Below are 17985 nucleotides of genomic sequence, written 5' to 3' on the forward strand. Positions count from 1 at the left end.
ATCTGGTCCTCCTCCAAAGCGGCAGAAAACTGTTGGAATTTATGATATGAATGATAAGGACTTTGATGGCGTAGGTTTTGCTACCAAGGTGATAGCTCCTTATGGCAAAGTTCTGTTGGATGATGTATCCATCCTTCATCATCTGGATTTTATTACTAGTAATAGTATTCGGATGGCCAACCTGGGTGCGGCCTTATCTCATGTTGTCCGGGATTCCCCAATTCATGCGACTAAGGCCTTTATGGAAGGTGCCAAGTCTGAATTTGATAGAATTAAGGGTTTGAAGGATGAGCTAGATGCTAGGGTGGCTAAGTTGGAGTTTGATGTGGAGAAGGAGAAGTCTCGAGCACTGCTGCTGAGGTAGCTACAAACCTGGCTGAGGAGATGGCAAAAAAGTACAAGGAGAGCTACACCCGTACCTATGGCGAGCTGCTGGAAACTAGGGAGAGACTTCAGTTCCCCCATGTTGAATATGCCGAGCTCCAAGTCATATGGTGGACAGTGTGACTGATGCGTATGAAAACTTAAAGGCCCAGGTCGGGGTTCTTGCCCCTGAGCTCGACCTTACTTTATTCAGTCTGGATAATGTGGTGTAGGACGGCAAGATCGTGCCTACCCCAGATGACGAAGATGAGGTTCCTCCTCCTGTGCCATCAGCCAAGGCTTCTACAGCTTTAGCCTTTTCAACTTCTTCTGCCGAGGTGGTTCCTCCAGAGCCCGAGCCCGATGTGGAGATTTTGGGTGGGTCGGATGGAGTTGTTAATGCCACCCCGCTCGCGACTAGGCCTTTTTCTCCTAAGGATGCAGCCACTGAAGCAAACTTGGATCCTTTGTAGTACTCTCTTAATATTTCTCTGTTTATGTATTGGTGTAGTCCGACTTGTGGACTTTTTGAACTTTTTGCTGTATATGTCTTCTAAGGATCATTCTGCTGAAACTTTAGTTGCTTCCCATTAACTTTTATTTCGAAAACACAACAGTTTTAAACTCTTGGGCTCCCCTTTAGGCATCCCTTGAGTCTTTTAATGTTTTCAATTGATAATTTTACTTGTGTCGAGATGCATATATTTGGAGTTTGTTTTACAACCTTTTTTTTGGAGAGAGTTGATTTGCCTGATCATTTTGGTTAGCTATCTCACTCCTAGCCGTTCGGGCTCTTTAGTTGAGTTTGCTTCTTAGGTTGCCGGCCGGGCTTTTTAGTCGAGTCCTTATAACATTTTAGGTATAGTTCATTTTTAGTTTGATTTGGACGACTTTTTAGCCTCAGTTTGAGATCGTGCTCTTTTTTTTAAGCGGAGTTGTATCCTTTTTAGCTAAGCACCTTTGAGCCTTAAGTTGTTTTTCAACCTTTTTGGCTTTTCACTTGTTCTTGTTGAGGTTGTATTTGTCCCTTTAGGTTATGCCTTTTTGGGTGCCAACCTGTTTGTCTTCACTGCTCGGGCTTTTTAGTCATATTCCAACAACTTTTTAGGTAGTGTTCCAGTGAGGAACCTTTTCTTTATAGTTTAGTTGGATGACTTTTTAGCGCCGTTCCGACTTGTGCTTTGCTTTTTAAGTAATGTCTTTTCTCAAGACTTATACCTTTCAGCTAAGCACTTCTGGCGTTGATCTTCCCTTGGCTTTTGCGAGATGTTTTTGTCCCTTTTTAGTGATCCTTTTATACTGGTCCGACTTCTTTGTCAGGCCTTCTCGAGTTATTTTTAGTAATCCCATTTTTAGTCAGACCTCGTCAGGTCGATTTATATGGGTCACTTTTTATAACTCCTTGTATTAATCCGAGCTTTTAAACAAGATGGGATCAAGATGTCAGCTGAACATCCTTTGTCTACCAATGTGTGGTGGAGGTTAGCGTTGGCCAATATAATAGTGATGACCATGGGATCGTCATGTCCCGAGATGACGCCAGCTGCGTCCTCTTTAGTGAAAGTAATAGTAGGGAGGTCGGGTGATCCTTCTCCTCCCTCGATGTGATATACTTCTTTGAGGTGTCTTTTGCGAGATGATTTGGAAATTCCTTCTCCCACAAATCCTCCATGTATCATGTGAACATGTCTCTCTGGGGTACGTGGTGGTTCTGTTCGTCCGACCTCTTCGTCTCTTCTTCTTTTTCTGGGCTCATCTATCTTACTGGCTAGGTACCGATCTAGTCTCCCTTCTCTTACCAATTTCTCTATGACATTCTTCAAGTCGAAGCACTCGTTGGTGGGATGTCCATAGATTCGATGGTATTTGCAATATTTCGTCCGATTTCCTCCTCCCTTTTTGCTTTTAAGTGGGCGAGGTGGTGGAATTTTTTCAGTGTGGCATACTTCTTAGTATACTTCCACGAGAGACACCCAGAGAGGGGTGTAATTGTGGTATTTCTTGATCTTCTCTCCATGCTGATCTTCTTTTTTCTTAGACTCTTTATCCTTATCTCGGGAGGAGTAAAAGGATCCGGATTTCGAGGTCTCTCCTAGTCGAGAGTTTTTCTCCATGTTGATGTATTTTTCTGCTCGTTCTTGTACTTCATTCAGAGAATGGGGATGTTTTTTTGATATGGAATGACTAAAAGGCCCCTCTCGCAGGCCATTGATGAGACCCATAATGGCTGCTTCAGTTGGCAAACTTTGTATGTCCAGACATGCTTTGTTGAATCTTTCCATGTAGTTGCGAAGACTTTCTCGATCTCCTTGCTTGATCCCTAACAAGCTTGGGGTGTGCTTGGCTTTGTCTTTCTGGATGGAGAATCTAGCAAGGAACATTCCCGCTAAGTCGTTAAAGCTTGAGATGGACCTCGGGGGTAGGCTGTTGAACCACTTAATTGCCGTTTTGGTTAAGGTAGTTGGGAAGGCTTTGCACCGGATTGCATCCGAGGCATCGGTGAGATACATTCTACTTCTGAAATTACTGAGATGATGGCTTGGATCTGATGTGCCATCGTACGGGGTCATGTCGGGAGCTTTGAAGTCTTTTGGGACTTTGGCTTTCATAATCTCTTTGGTGAACGGGTCTTGATCCTTGTGAGGATTACCCTCGTGATTAGATCGAGTAGTCTTTTTTAGATCTGCTTCAAGCTGTAATAGTTTGTCTTCCAGCTCTTTGCGTCGCCTAGTTTCCCTTTTGAGGTCCTTCTCAGCTTCTCGTTGATACTCGACTTCTTTTTTGAGTTGTTTAAGACGTTCTTGTTGAGCCTGAAGTGCCTCTAGGATTTCTGTATTTGGTGGACTCTTATCTTTGTTTAGTTGAGGAGTATCCTTTGATGTGAAATACGTGTTCTTGTGCGGCGTTCTGTTCTCTAGATCAGAGTCGTGGTCGTTGTCAAGGTTGTTTGCCATGACAATGGGATGACTTCTAGGTTCTCCGGCAACGGCGCCAATGTTCTGAGGGTTACCTGAAACTGTAGGTTGATCTCAGATGAGATCTTCTGTATTGGTCGGAGCTGTTGTGTCCGACTTTTTGGACTTGGTAATGGTGCTGATCCTTTGTCACCGAAGGGTGGTGGTACTGGTACACGAAATCGTGATACACAACTTCGTGTAGCTGACCAGCAAGTGCACTAGGTCGTCCAAGTAATACCTTACATGAGTAAGGATCGATCCCACGGAGATTGCCGGCTTGAAGCAAGCTATGGTTATCTTATTATTCTTAGTCAGGATATCAATAACAATTCTTTGTTTTATTTGTAAAAAGTAAAAGGACATGAAATAAATAATACTTGTTATGCAGTAATGGAGAACATGTTGAGGTTTTGGAGATGCTCTATCTTCTGAATCTCTACTTTCCTACTGTTGTCTTCTTCATGCACGCAAGGCTCCTTCCATGGCAAGCTGTATGCTGGTGGATCACCATTGTCAATGGCTACCATCCGTCCTCTCAGTGAAAATGGTCCAACTACGGGTTTCGTAGGGCTAATCATCTGTCAGTTCTCACTCGTGCTGGAATAGGATCCATTGATCCTTTTGCACATTGTCACTGTGCCCAACATTTGTGAGTTTGAAGCTCGTCACAATCACCCCTTCCTAGATCCTACTCGGAATACAATAGACAAGGTTTAGACTTTTTGGATCTCAAGAGTGCTGCCAATTGATTCTAGCTTATACCACGAAGACTCTGGTTTCACGGATTTGAACACTCTGTTGTCAGGAGATGCAATCAAACTCGTGAACCAGGAACCCAAGAGATACACACTCAATCTAAGGTAGAACGGAAGTGGTTGTCAGGCACGCATTCATAAGTTGAGAATGGTGATGAGTGTCACAAATCATCACATTCATCATGTTGAAGTGCGAATGAATATCTTAGAATAGAAACAAGCGTGATTGAATAGAAAACAGAAATAATTGCATTAATCCATTGAAGACACAGCAGAGCTCCTCACCCCCAACCGTAGGGTTTAGAAACTCATGTCGTAGAAGATACAAATTCAGATGTCAAATGTCATGAGGTGCTGAATGAATCTCTAAAAGTAGATTTTATACTCAACTAGTAACCTAGGTTTACAGAAATAAGTAAATGATGCAGAAATCCACTTTCGGGCCCACTTGGTGTGTGCTTGGGCTGAGCATTGAAGCTTTCGTGTGTAGAGACTTTTCTTGGAGTTAAACGCCAGCTTTTATGCCAGTTTGGGCGTTTAACTCCAGCTTTTATCCTGTTTCTGGCGTTTAATTAACACCAGAATATGGCAGGAAGTTGGCGTTTGAACGCCAGTTTGCGTCATCAAAACTCATGCAAAGTATGGACTATTATATATTGATGAAAAACCCAGGATGTCTACTTTCCAACGCAATTGAGAGTGTGCCAGTTGGGCTTCTGTAGCTCCAGAAAATCTATTTCGAGTGCAGGGAGATCAGAATCCAACAGTATCTGCAGTCCTTTTTCAGCCTCTGAATCAGATTTTTGCTCAGGTCCCTTAATTTCAGCCAAAAAATACCTGAAATTACAGAAAAAAACACAAACTCATAGTAAAGTCCAGAAATATGAATTTTGCATAAAAAATAATAAAAATATAATAAAAAGTAACTAAAATATATTAAAAACTGTGTAAAAATAATGCTAAAAAGTGTATAATTATCCGCTCATCAAGTACCTGCAAGGGACTCCGATGCTTAAGTTAGCAAGGGTATTAAGTAGGTTTTTAGTAGAATTAGAGTATGTGTTATACCTGAGTGCTCCAGTGTATTTATAATAGTGTGGAATGATCTTTTTGGAGATAAGATAGTTATCTTATCTTATCTTTGAATGAAGTCAACTTATCTTCAAGGGAACCGCCCTTATCTCTATAGGCTTTGGGCTGCCTTTGGATTTGGGTCATGTTCCTCTGTTTGGGCCCTTTTTGGGCTCTCCTGGTGATTTGGCCGAGCTCTTGGAGAAGAGGTCGGATAGTTCGGACCTGAAGAGGTCGGTTGGCTTGTCGTCGATCGTCTCGGGTGGGACGTCTTCGACCCAGGGTATGAACAGTCCTCTAGCCTAAGTTTTCACACCACATTACATTTTAGATACAGGAAACCGAGAGCATATGTTAGCCAATTTTCCAAGCTCAACCGAAGCACTTCTAAATCACTTGTCCACAAGCTCTCAAGGTCTCACACCTCCAAGAACAAATTTTGCACACCAAGCCCTTTTCCCAAGCTTTCCAAAATCTCAATCAAGCTTCAATATTCATATACACACTACCTAAGCCACAATTATCATACCCAAACATAACATCTCAATACCTAAACATCATAGAACAACAAATTATAATAGGATTGAGAATTTTACCACACCCAAGGTTCAAGGAGATAAGATTAATCTTCTCCTTCAAGAGAGTTGGGTCCTATAACATCAAAGAGCCCAAAATCTCAACACATTTCTCCATGAAACTCAAAATTTAGGGATGAATAAATGAAATGATTTTGTGGGTTACCTCAAGAATAAAGTAGTGAATTTTATAGAGCTCTTCGCGGTGAATGCGTGGCCGCAAACAGTGCGGCAATTGGAGCTCTAGATAAAAAGTTATGGTGGTTTGAAGATCAAACAAGGCAGAGAACTTGAGAGTGTTCTTCCCCTTTTCCCTGCCATTTTCAGCGTGAGTAGTGTGTTTTGAGGAGAGAGAGTGCTAAAAATTAGGGTTTTGGTTTAGTTAGGTTGGGCCAAGGGCCCAATATGGGTCCGGTTGGCCCGTTTTGGCCCGTTCGGTCCAATCTTACTCCAATTTCTACAAAATTGGTATCGAATTTCTCGTCTCAATCTCCTCTATCATATTAAGCCATAAAAATTACATTTTTGACTTTCTAGAATAAATTCTCATTTATGGGTTAATTAGCCATTAATTAACTAGGTTTTACATTCTACCTACCTAATTGGAAATTTTGCCCACAAAATTCAAATTCAGTTACCTCAGAATAAATGCGGGTAGTTGGTGTGGAATTTATAACCCACAAACTAACCGGCAAGTAGACCGGGTCATACCAAGTAGTACCTCAAGTGAATGAGGGTCGTTCCCATGAAGATTGATAGATTAAGCAACAATGGTTAAATGATTTACTTAGTTAGACAAACAGAAAATGATGTTTGAAGGTTCAAAAGCATTAACAGTAATTTAGAATATTAGAAAACAGCAGTAATTGAGTTGTGAATAATATATGGAGAAAACAGTTAAGGCTTCAGAGTTATCTATTTTCTGGATTGACTTTTCTTATTAACTATTTTAATCATGCAAGATTCAATTCCTTGGTTACTTAATTCCAATTAGAGGGTGAAGTTCAATTCTAGTTTATTTGCCACAAAAACCCTAAATACCCAAATATAAGAGGATTATATGTCACGTATCCCATTAAGTCCAGATAATTAGAAGTTTAAGAGAAATTGATTTCAAGCTATTGTTCAAGTAAAGATCTTTTCCAAGTTATACAAGAACTCAATTAGAACAAGGGTCATACTTCCATTCCACTCAAATTCATAAGATAAAGAACGAAAATAATTCTTGAATATAAATCAGTACATAAATTAAAATAAAAAATAATAGTATCAATCTATACAATAGACAGAGCTCCTAACCTTAACAGTGGAGGTTTAGTTGCTCATGGTTCAAAGAGAAAATAAGGATTCAGGTAAAAACTATAAATTGCGGAATGAGGTGAAAGAGAAGAGATTATATCTTTTCCCTTTTATATCTAATCCTAATTAATGTAAAATATATATTTTCTAAAACTAAATAATATCTTTTCCTATTTTTATATAAAATAAAGTTTAAATCATAATTAATATGTGATGACATGTCATCATATACCTATTTTTCTATGCTTTTTCATACAAGAAATTGATGATTTGTGCTTAAATATTGAATGCTTTTGTACTTAAATGATATATTTTCTTGATATTTTAATTTTATAAATCTTGTAGGAAATAAAAAGAAAAAGAAGCAAAGAAGCACAAAATAAGCCAAAAAGGAGAAAAAAAGAGCTTTGGGGTACACTTTGAAGTTGGGGTACACTTTGGAGCCTTAGGCCACGCTTTTAAAAGCGTGGCCCATGACCAAATTAATAGAGAATAAGCAATCAGCACACACTGCTCTGCTCTTGCAAAGGGCAGGGCAGAATCATGATGAGACAAAGTGAGGTTGGAGCAAATTTTCGCTAAGTTAAAATCTGGCCGCTCACAGCATGACCATGCCTACTTCAAAGGGCTATAACTTGAGCTACAGACGTCCGATTGATGTGCTTCCAGTTGCGTTGGAAAGCTGACATTCAGAGCTTTCCAACGATATATAGCAATCCATATTTGGCGTACAATTGAGGCATGAGTGAAAGGCATCTTTAAGGGAAAAAAATAAGCAAAAATAAACCAAAGTGCTTCCACCAAGGTTCGAAGCTGGAGCCTCACTCCAAAGCAATGTAGCGCTCATTATTCTGCTCTGCCCTCTTGGAGAGCAGGGCAATGTCGTGCTTCTCTTCATGAAAAATCAAGGAAAATTGCTCCCCCAAGTGCTTTCACCAAGGTTCGAACACAAGACCTTCAAGGAAGTAAAGGCTTAGGCACTACTCCTTGGCGCACACAAGCGCATCATGACACGGCCAGGGACTTGTTGCACGCACAAGACACACCACAAGCCAATGCTCCGCTCTCCCCAAGGGCAGGGCAGCATCCTGATGCTTCCACACTTGGCACGCTAGTTGGATCCACATGCAAGGCTTCCCTACTCTGCCCTCCACAAGAGCAGAGCAGCCTCCTGGGAGCAACATATGGGCCAAAATCAACCAAAATTCAATTTAATTCAATTTCTCACCAAATTGAATCAAGGCCAACTAAACCTATTTATCCTCAAATCCAAAGCAAGCAAAGCCCATATCATCACTCAAAGGCACAAGAACAAGCTAGATTAGGAATTTCATTTTGTGAATTTATTTTTAATTTCAATTTCATTTTATTTTTATTTTGTAAAAAGCCTATATAAAGGGCATCACTCTCATTTCAGAGAGGAGGTTGGCTCTAAAAAAAGAGGCTCGATTAGAAAGGGGCTAGCTCCACTAGGGAGTATTAGGATTTGAGAGCTCTCTCTCTTAGTTTTCATTTCTGTTTTGAAATTTTGGATTGAGGTTGGAGGAATTCTGTTTCAATCTTTAATCTGAAATCCATCTTTGTTCATCTTCTGCATAATTTCTAAGAATTGAAAGTTGAATCTGCGTTCTCATTTACTGCTTCCATCTTTCTTTCTTCTTCAATCTGCTTTCTACTTTGATCAAGGAAGGAATTGAGATCTAAACTTGTTTTCTAGTCTCATTGATTCCCTGAGATCTTGTCTCTTTAAATTTCACAATTGAGCTAAGTTACATTCTGTGTTGCTTCTTCAAGAAATTTTGCCTTGCTGTTTACATCTGTTGCTTTTATTTCATCTGCATTTTTACCTTTCTGTTCCTATTACTTCCAATTTACTTCCAAGCAATTTAATCTCCCTGCAATTGTTCTACGCTTTGCTTTACTACTTTCATTTAATTTCCAGCACCCCAGCCCCATTTACATTTGATGCAATTTACTTTTCTTGCAATTTAAGTTTCAGCTCTTTTACTTTCTTGCTCTTTAAGTTTTAATGCAATTTACTTTCTACACTTTATAATTCCTGCAAATTTACTTTTTGTTGGCTATAATTTCACTCAATTCCACTTCAATGTTAGATTGACTAAACTAATCACCCACTAAAGTTGCTTGATAAATCAATCCCTGTGGGATCGACCTCACTCTTATGAGTTATTACTACTTGATGCGACCCGGTACACTTGCCGGTTAGAGTTATGTGTGTTGGAAATTCGTTTTTCCACAAAAACACCATCAAGTTTTTGGCGCCGTTACCGGGGATTGATTAGATCAACAATGATTAAGTGGGTGAGAAGTCTAGATCAAGCATTTTTTGTTTTTGTTCTCTGTTTTAAAGTGAAACCAAGGTGTTTGAGTTTTTGCCTCACTAAGCAAAACTCATATCTGATATGAGTAATTTCAATTTTCATTGGTGTTGTGTTTTACAAAATTCAAATAGAGTTCACCTCATCTTTTAATCAAACAAACTTCATGGGATATTGCCCACCATCACAATATGATTCAAGTCATTATTCTAATGATGGTTGGAAATATCACCAAGAAGATACAAATTCTGAGCACTTCAATCAATGGAGACTTGCTCCAGAGTCACAAATTGATCAAGCTGAGCACATGAGATACTGTCCAGAACCACAGAATGACTTATATCATTATCTTCATGGTGTCTGGACATATCAAGAAGAATGTGAACAATCAGTTAAAATGGGACACCTTCCAGAGACATAATATGATCCAAATTTTGATGAGTCTAACAACTACTCATATTGTGGCTGGGAAAGTCAAAATCAGAGAAATCTTAGTCATCCATACTGTAATGAGTTCAATAATTCTTCAAATTGTGATTCAGAGGATCTCCTTCAAAAGTCTAGAAGATTTTTTGAAAGACAAGAACAAGCCTGGAAAAGGAAAGAAATCCTCCGTCAGAGGACAAATGAGCACCTGGAGAACATAAGGAAACACTTAGAACCATCAAACAGTAAAAATCAATTTGTGAGAGAGGAAGTGGAAAAACAAGAACAAAAGGTCCTTGTGTCAAGTGAAATTGCAATGAAAGATGAGGAACATGAGCCAAGAATTTTATATTCACAAACGCTACTTGAGCTGACAAAGGAACATGAACATTCACAACCCTCACAAACTCCCTTGGACCAAAGATGCTCAATACTGATTGAAAGATATGAAGAGGAGATGAAGAAATCTTGGGAAGAACAACAAACTTCCTCCATAAAAGAACTATTAAGTCAAATGTTGAGTGCAAAGAAAGGAGTAGAGGAACAAAAAAATGAGAAAGTCATTCAAGAGAATTCACACCCAAGTGAAGTGGAGAAATGCACAGAGGAAGAGCTCACGAAACCACCATTGCAAGAAGCTCTTAATGAAGAAATCACTCCAACAATCACACAACAACCAAGTCTTGAATCCAAAGAAGTGAAGGCAACTAGCAAGAACACCAAATCTGTCCCTAATCCAGCAAGCAAGATCAATCAAGCCATTTGCAAAAGGAAGCTTGCTGAGGAAAGGCCAAGACAAGGGACACTAGCTGAATCTTTCCCTCCTTTGAGGTTATTCCTCTTAACAAACTGGAAGAAGAGGAAGAAAGTGAAGAACAACATGTCAAGCTAATGACACTAAAAGAGCACTTGTTGGGAGGTAACCCAACCGTAGGTAACATTTCTTCTCTGCTTTGTTTTCTTTCTTTGCTTTGTTTAAATTCAATAAATTGGCATATGGTTACATTCTAAGTTTGGTGTTGCCTTGCAACAAATTGTTTTCAATATTTTTGGATGATTGCATCAAATCAAAAAAATGAAAGTGACACACCAAGATTCTAAGTTTGGTGTGCCACTTATTTTCTATGCAATTCATTCAAGCAACACTACTTGTCTGCATAATCATAATGCCTCTGCAGTTTTATTTTTCTCTTTTAATTTGACACTTTTTCATTCTACTTTCTTTAGTCATTTTTCTGTTTTAAAAATGCTTTCATTTTAGTTTGCTTATTTACTGTGTTTGTTAAGACATTACCAAAAGAGCTTTATTCATGACAGATTCTTGGCTTGGTGATTGTACTTAACAAATAACAGTTTCACTTGCTTAGTTTTAATTCAAATAAATTGACATATGATTGCATTCTAAGTTTGGTGTTGCTATGCAACAAAATTTGGTTCAAATTCTTACAAGGTACTTGCATTAATTCCAAATGAAAGTGTCACACTAAGTTTGGTGTGCCACTTATATTTTATGCAATGTATCATGCACACCCTCTTATGTTTGCAATCATAATGTTTCTGTTTCTCTGTGCCTTGATGGTTACTCTTAATTTTGCTTGCTTAAAACACATGTGCTACTAATATTTCATTGTGTAAGACATTCATGCAACTTTGACTAATGAAACCTCTTTAAATTTGTTTAGTCAGCTGCTATTCTCCTCTGTGTTGGCTTCTGGTGATTATTTCATGCCTTGTTACTTTAAAGTTGACATCGTTTTATCTTTGTTGCTTTATTTGCGGAAATGTCGGCGCTTGGGTGAACTATTTTCAATTGCGCTTTTTCCTTTTAGTGAAGCGGCTAGGGTTTTGATTCCCCGTGTTCTTCCTTTGTTGTATCTGCATTGTTTTCTCCAAAGGACGTTCCTGGGTTTTGATGATGATATTCTTGTTTCTTGCAAACCCTGGGGCGCCCTTTGCCGTGTGCTTGCTTCACTTTTTTCGTCTTGGTTTTGATTCTGTCCGAGTTGGTTGGTAGTGACACTTCTTATATTTTTATTGCTGTAAGTGTAGTTTCTTATGTCTTCTTGTAAGAATATTGTTGAGATGTCTACAAAGGTTCCTCCTGGTATGGCTGATTGGTTAGATTCTATAGTGTGGATGTGTGTCACTGTGGCTGATCCAGAGTATTGTGAAAAGCTTAGGAGATTTTATAGGATCTGTAGTAGTAGAGATGATGAAAAGAACTACGAGCTGGTGTTGCCCGATCCTGAGGAGAGAGTTAGTTTCGCTCCCCTAGGTCGGGCAGAGCGTCCTTTTTTATATGCCTATGACTACTTTTTTACCCAACTAGGTATTACCCTTCCTTTTACCGCATTTGAAAATGAAGTTTTATGGAACTGCAATGTGGCCCCGTCGCAGTTTCATCCGAACTCTTAGGATTTTATGAAGATTTTATAGTTGTTATGCTAAGAGCTGGGTGTCCGACCTACCCTATCCCTTTTCCTTTTCTTGTTTGTGCTGAGCAAACCAGGGGTGGCCAAGAAGAAGGCTTCTTGGATCTCCTTTCGAGCTACTCAGGGGAGAAAAGTTTTTTCCATGTTTGATGACTCTTTTCGGAATTTTAAAAACTTTTATTTTAAAATCCGGGAAGTTGAGGATGTTCGCCCCTTCTTTCTGGACGAAAATGATGAGTTGAGTTATCCCTTATGGTGGCAAAAAGATCCTGTAGGTCTTAAGTATCCCTGTGAGAGTTTAGATGAAGTAGAGAGGGCCTTTATGGGTGTTTTAGAGGAGCATTAGGGGGAGCCTCCTCACCTGGACATTAAGAAGTTTTTAGGGGATCCCACTCTTCTCCGCTCCGAATTAGGTAGTGTCCGACCTCTTCTTTAATAGAGAATTTTCTTTCATTGATTATGATCTTGTCATTATCCACTGTGTAACTATTTTCCTGTCTTCTTTTTAGAGATTGTGTTGTCTTCGGATTCGATGAAGGTTTTTTGCAAGGCAAAAAATGCGGTGGCTGCCCAAAATTTGTCGAGGAAGACGTCGGGAGAGGGCTCTTCACAGTTACCCCCGAAGAAGCCAGAATCTGATCCTCAGGGGCCAAGGAAAGTCATCCCGACCCCTCGAGTTTAGACGGTTTCTACTGATCCGCCTGTGGTGACCTCTGGTGCTACCTCCTCTCCTACTTCAGCTGGTCCTCCTCCCAAGAAGCCGAGAACTGTCGGCCCTTATAATCTGGATGACAAGGAATTTGATGGTATGGCTTTTGCCTCAGAGCTGATTGCCCCTTATGGTAAGGTTCCTCTTGACGACGTGTCAATCCTCTACCATCTTGATTTTATATCAAGCAACAGTGTCCGGATGGCCAATCTCAGTGCAGCCTTGTCTTGGGTTGTCAAGGAATCTCTTATTCGTGCTACTAAGGCCTTTTTGTAGGAGGCCAAAGCTGATTATGAAAGGATGAGGGTTTTAAAAGACAAATTTGAGGCCAAAGTTGTTGGATTGGAGCTTCTGGTGGAGAAAGAGAAGGCCCGAGCTACTGCGGTAGAGGCAACTGCTAATCTGGCCGAGGATATGGCCAAGAAGGCTAAGAAGAGCTATACTCGAACCTATGGCGAGTTGTTGGAGACTTGGGAGAGGCTTCAGTCTACTTAGGATGACTACGCCGAGCTTTAGGGCCATGTGGTGAATGGTATGACTGTACTATATGAAAACTTGAAAGCCCAGGTCCAAGTTCTTGCTCCTGATGCCGACCTCTCCTTGTTTAACATAGATAATATTGTGGAGGATGGCAAGATTGTGCCTGCCCCTGATGATGATGATGATGGTCCTCCCACTGTATCGATAGTTAAGGTTTCTTCAGCTCCTTCGGCCAAGGTGGTCCCTCCTGAGCCTGAGCCTGATGTGGAGATTCTGAACGGCCCCAAGGTAGTTGCCGCACATGCCACTGTAGACTTCTTCTAGGACTTCCCTTGTAGCAAAGGTCGGGACGCATTTAAGGAGGGATGTTGAGATCCCTCTCCTATATAGGACGTCGTCCACTATGGTGTAGTACTATGCTTCTCGTACTAGCCTTTTTGCCTCCTTTTTATCAGCGGGGAGTGTTTCGGACTTGAGGTAGCTGATTATGGGAGTCATCCACCCTTGGTCCTGGTTTGCTATGCTTAGGACCTTCTTTTCTTCTATTGTTGCCACCTGGTTTGGTGCTGGCTAGTTTTGAAAGTGCATCAGCTCGGACATGTTGTTCCCGAGGTATATGTTGGACCTCATGTCCTATGAATTTTCTGGGCTAATCCCTGGTCTTGTCTAGGTATTTCTTCGTGGTGGAATTATTGGCCTGGTAGCTCCCTTCTATTTTCGAGGTGACTACTTGTGAGTCGCTGAATATGGTGAGTTTTTGAGCTCCAACTTCCTTAGCCAGCTTTAAACCAGCCAGTAGAGCTTCGTATTCGGCTTGGTTATTTGAAGCAGGAAACTCGAACCTTAAGGAGAGTTCAAGCTGGGTTCCCTGATTACTTTCTAGGATGACACCTGCTCCACTCTCGGCTTTGTTTGATGAGCCGTCGACGTAGAGGTTCCAGTTAGTGGGGGTGCCTGGGGTGTCGGTGTATTCTGCGACAAAGTCGGCCAGGTATTGAGACTTGATGGCTGTCCGAGCTTCATACTTAAGGTCAAATTTGGACAACTCAACTGCCCATTGTAGGATTCTTCTAGCTAAATCGGTTTTCTGTAGGATACCTTTTATGGGTTGGTTGGTTTGTATTTTGATGGTGTAGGCCTAAAAGTATGGTCAGAGTCGTCGGGAGGTAAGTATAAGGGCGTAGGCGAACTTCTCTATCTTTTGGTAGTTTAGTTCAGCCCCTTGTAGAGCCTTACTGATGAAGTAATTGGGTTATTGTCCGTTCTCGCCTTCTCAGACCAGGGCTGAAGCTATCGCCTGACTTTCCACGGTGAGGTATAGGATCAGTTCTTCTCCTTGCCGCAGACGGGTTAGGATGGGTGGTTGCCCCAAGAGTGTCTTAAAGTCTTGGAAGGTTTGTTCATATTTTGGGGTCCTTTCAAACCTCTTTCCTTTCCTTAGTATTGCGTAAAAAGGGAGAGATCTCAAGGCTGATCCAGCTAGGAATCTAGACAAGACCGCTAGTCTTCCGTTGAGCTGCTGTACCTCTTTGAAGCAGGTCGGGATTTTCATGCTGAGTATGGCCTGTCATTTATCTGGGTTCACTTCAATCCCTCTCTGGGTGAGCATGAAGCCTAATAATTTGCCAGCTTCTACCACGAAACTGCACTTTGCGGGGTTAAGTCTCATCCCGTGTTTTCTTATGGTGTCGAACACTTTGGCAAGGTCAGGTAGTAGCGCTTCCGCTCTTTGTGTCTTTACCAGCATGTTGTCTACATAGACCTCCATCAGCTTTCCGATGTGGTTGGTGAAAACTTTGTTCATCAACCTATGGTATGTAGCCCCTGCGTTCTTGAGACCGAAGGGGGCATGACTACGTAGCAGTAGTTTGCTCTTGGGATTAAAAATAATGTTTTCTCTTGGTCAGGTTGATACATCAGGATTTGGTTGAACCCCGAGTAGGCGTCCATGAAGGAAAGGTACTTGTATCCTGAGGAGGCGTCGACTAGGGTGTCTATATTCGGGAGTGGGTAGGGATCTTTTGGGCAGGCTTTGTTGAGGTCGGTGTAATCAGTGCACATCTGCCACTTTCCATTTGACTTTTTGACCAGTACGACATTGGCTAGCCATAATGGGTACTTAACCTCCCTTATGAACCCTTCTTCTAGTAAGGCCTGTACCTGCTCTTCCATGGCATGCGATCTTTCTGGGTCGAGCTTTCTGCGCTTCTGTTGCACTGGCCGGGATCCAGGGTATACTACTAGTTTATGGCACATTAGTCCGGGATCAATACCGGGAATGTCTGTGGCCATCCATGCAAATAGGTCGGAATTCTCCCTTAAGAACTTTGTCAGAAGCTCCTTTAGGTCTCCTTTTAGGTTCGCCCCTATGTTTGTTATTTTGTCTTGAGTATTTCCGATCTGTACTTCTTCGGTCTCGCCTTCCGGTTTAGGTCAGAGTTCTTCGTGAGCTCGGGTTCCCCCGAGTTCTATAGTGTTGGTTTCTTTTTTGGTTCGTCCACTTTGTTGGCTAGGAACCGATCTAGTCTCCCTTCTCGGGCCAGTTTTTCTATAACGTTCTTCAGGTCGTAGCACTCATTGGTATGGTGCCCGTAGATTCGGTGGTAGTCCCAATACTCTGTCTGACTTCCTCCTCCCTTGTGTTTAATCGGGCGAGGGGGTGGAATCTTCTCAGTGTTGCATACTTCTCGGTAGACATCCACAAGGGACACCGAAGAGGGATGTAGCTGTGGTATTTCCTTGGTTTCTCAGCATATTGGTCTTCTTTTTTCCTAGATTCTTTATGCTTGTCCCGAGGTGGGTAGGAGAATCCAGTTTTTGAGGTTTCTCCTAATCAGGATTTTTCCTCCATATTGATGTACTTTCCGCCCGTTTTTGTACCTCGTTTAGAGATATTGAGTACTTCTTGGATGTGGAGTGGCTAAAGGGTCCTTCTTGTAGGCCGTTGATGAGTTCCATAATGGCCGCTTCTGTTGGAAGATTTTGCATGTCAAGGCATGCTTTATTAAATCTTTCCATGTAGCTGCGGAGGCTTTTCCAATCTCCTTGTTTAATTCCTAGCAAGCTCAGGGCATGTTTGGCTTTGTCCTTCTGGATGAAGAACTTGGCAAGGATCTTTTTGGCGAGGTCATCGAAGCTTGCGATCGATCTTGGAGGCAGGCTGTCGAACAACTTTATTGCCGTCTTGGTCAGAGTGATCGGAAAGGCTTTGCAGCGAGTTGCATCCGAGGCATCCGTGAGGTGATGGCTCGAGTCAGACGTACTGTCGTATGGGGTCATGTCAGGGGCTTTGAAGTCTTTGGGGAATTTAGCCTTCATGATTTCCTTTGTGAACGGGTCTTGGTCCTTGTGAGGGCTGTCCTCGCGGTCGGATTGGGTGGTTTTAGCTTTAAGGTCGGTTTCGAATTTTAGGAGCTTGTCTTCCAGCTATCGACGCTGCCTTGTTTCTCTCCGGAGGTCTCGCTCGGCTGCTCGCTAACGTTCAGCTTCTTGTTCGAGCTGTTTGAGGCGATCTTGCTGTTCATGGATGGCATCTAAAATTTCTGTGTTCGGGGGTTGCTTGTCTCCCTTGGATTGGGGTGTATCCTTTGATGTGGCATCTGTGTTCTTAAGCGGCATTCCTTCCTCCAAACTAGAGTTATGGTCATTGGCAGGGTTGTTTGCCATGGTGATGGGATGACTTCCAGGTCCCTGGCAACGGCGCCAATGTTTTGAGGGTTACCTAAAACGTTGAGGTCGATCTCAGATGAGATCTTCAGACGTGACCGGGATTGTTGTTCCGATCTGTTGTAGTCTTGAGGCACTACTGGTCCTTGATCACTGGGGGGTGGTACCTGCAAGAGACTCCGATGCTTAAGTCAGTACGGGCTTTAGGCAGTTTTTTTTAGTAGTATCAGAGTATGAATTATACCTGGGTGCTCCAATGTATTTATAGTAGTGCTTGATGACCTTCCCTTGAGATAAGTTTGTTATCTTGTCTTATCTTTTGTGGGTGAGATCCTCATCTTTTTGGTCAGCTGCCTTCTACCGGGCGGTGACTCTTTGTTTTGGGCCTCTTTGGGCCTTTCTTGGGTCTTGTCATGATTTGTCCGATGATGAGCGGATAATTTATACGCTTTTTGGCATTGTTTTTAGTATATTTTTAGTATATTTTAGTTAGTTTTTAGTATATTTTTATTAGTTTTTAGTTAAAATTCACTTTTCTAGACTTTACTATGAGTTTGTGTGTTTTTCTGTGATTTCAGGTATTTTCTGGCTGAAATTGAGGGACTTGAGCAAAAATCTGATTCAGAGACTAAAAGGACTGCAGATGCTGTTGGATTCTGACCTCCCTGCACTCGAAGTAAATTTTCTGGAGCTACAGAAGCCCAATTGGCGCGCTCTCAACGGCGTTGGAAAGTAGACATCCTGGGCTTTCCAGCAATATATGATAGTTCAAACTTTGCCCAAGATTTGATGGCCCAAACCGGCGTTCAAAGTCACCTTTAGAATTCCCAGCGTTAAACGCCGGAACTGGCACCAAAGTGGGAGTTAAATGCCCAAACTGGCACAAAAGCTGGCGTTTAACTCCAAGAAGAGT

The sequence above is a fragment of the Arachis stenosperma genome, chromosome 2 (genome assembly GCF_014773155.1).
Source record: "Arachis stenosperma cultivar V10309 chromosome 2, arast.V10309.gnm1.PFL2, whole genome shotgun sequence".
Taxonomy (NCBI): Eukaryota; Viridiplantae; Streptophyta; class Magnoliopsida; order Fabales; family Fabaceae; genus Arachis; species Arachis stenosperma.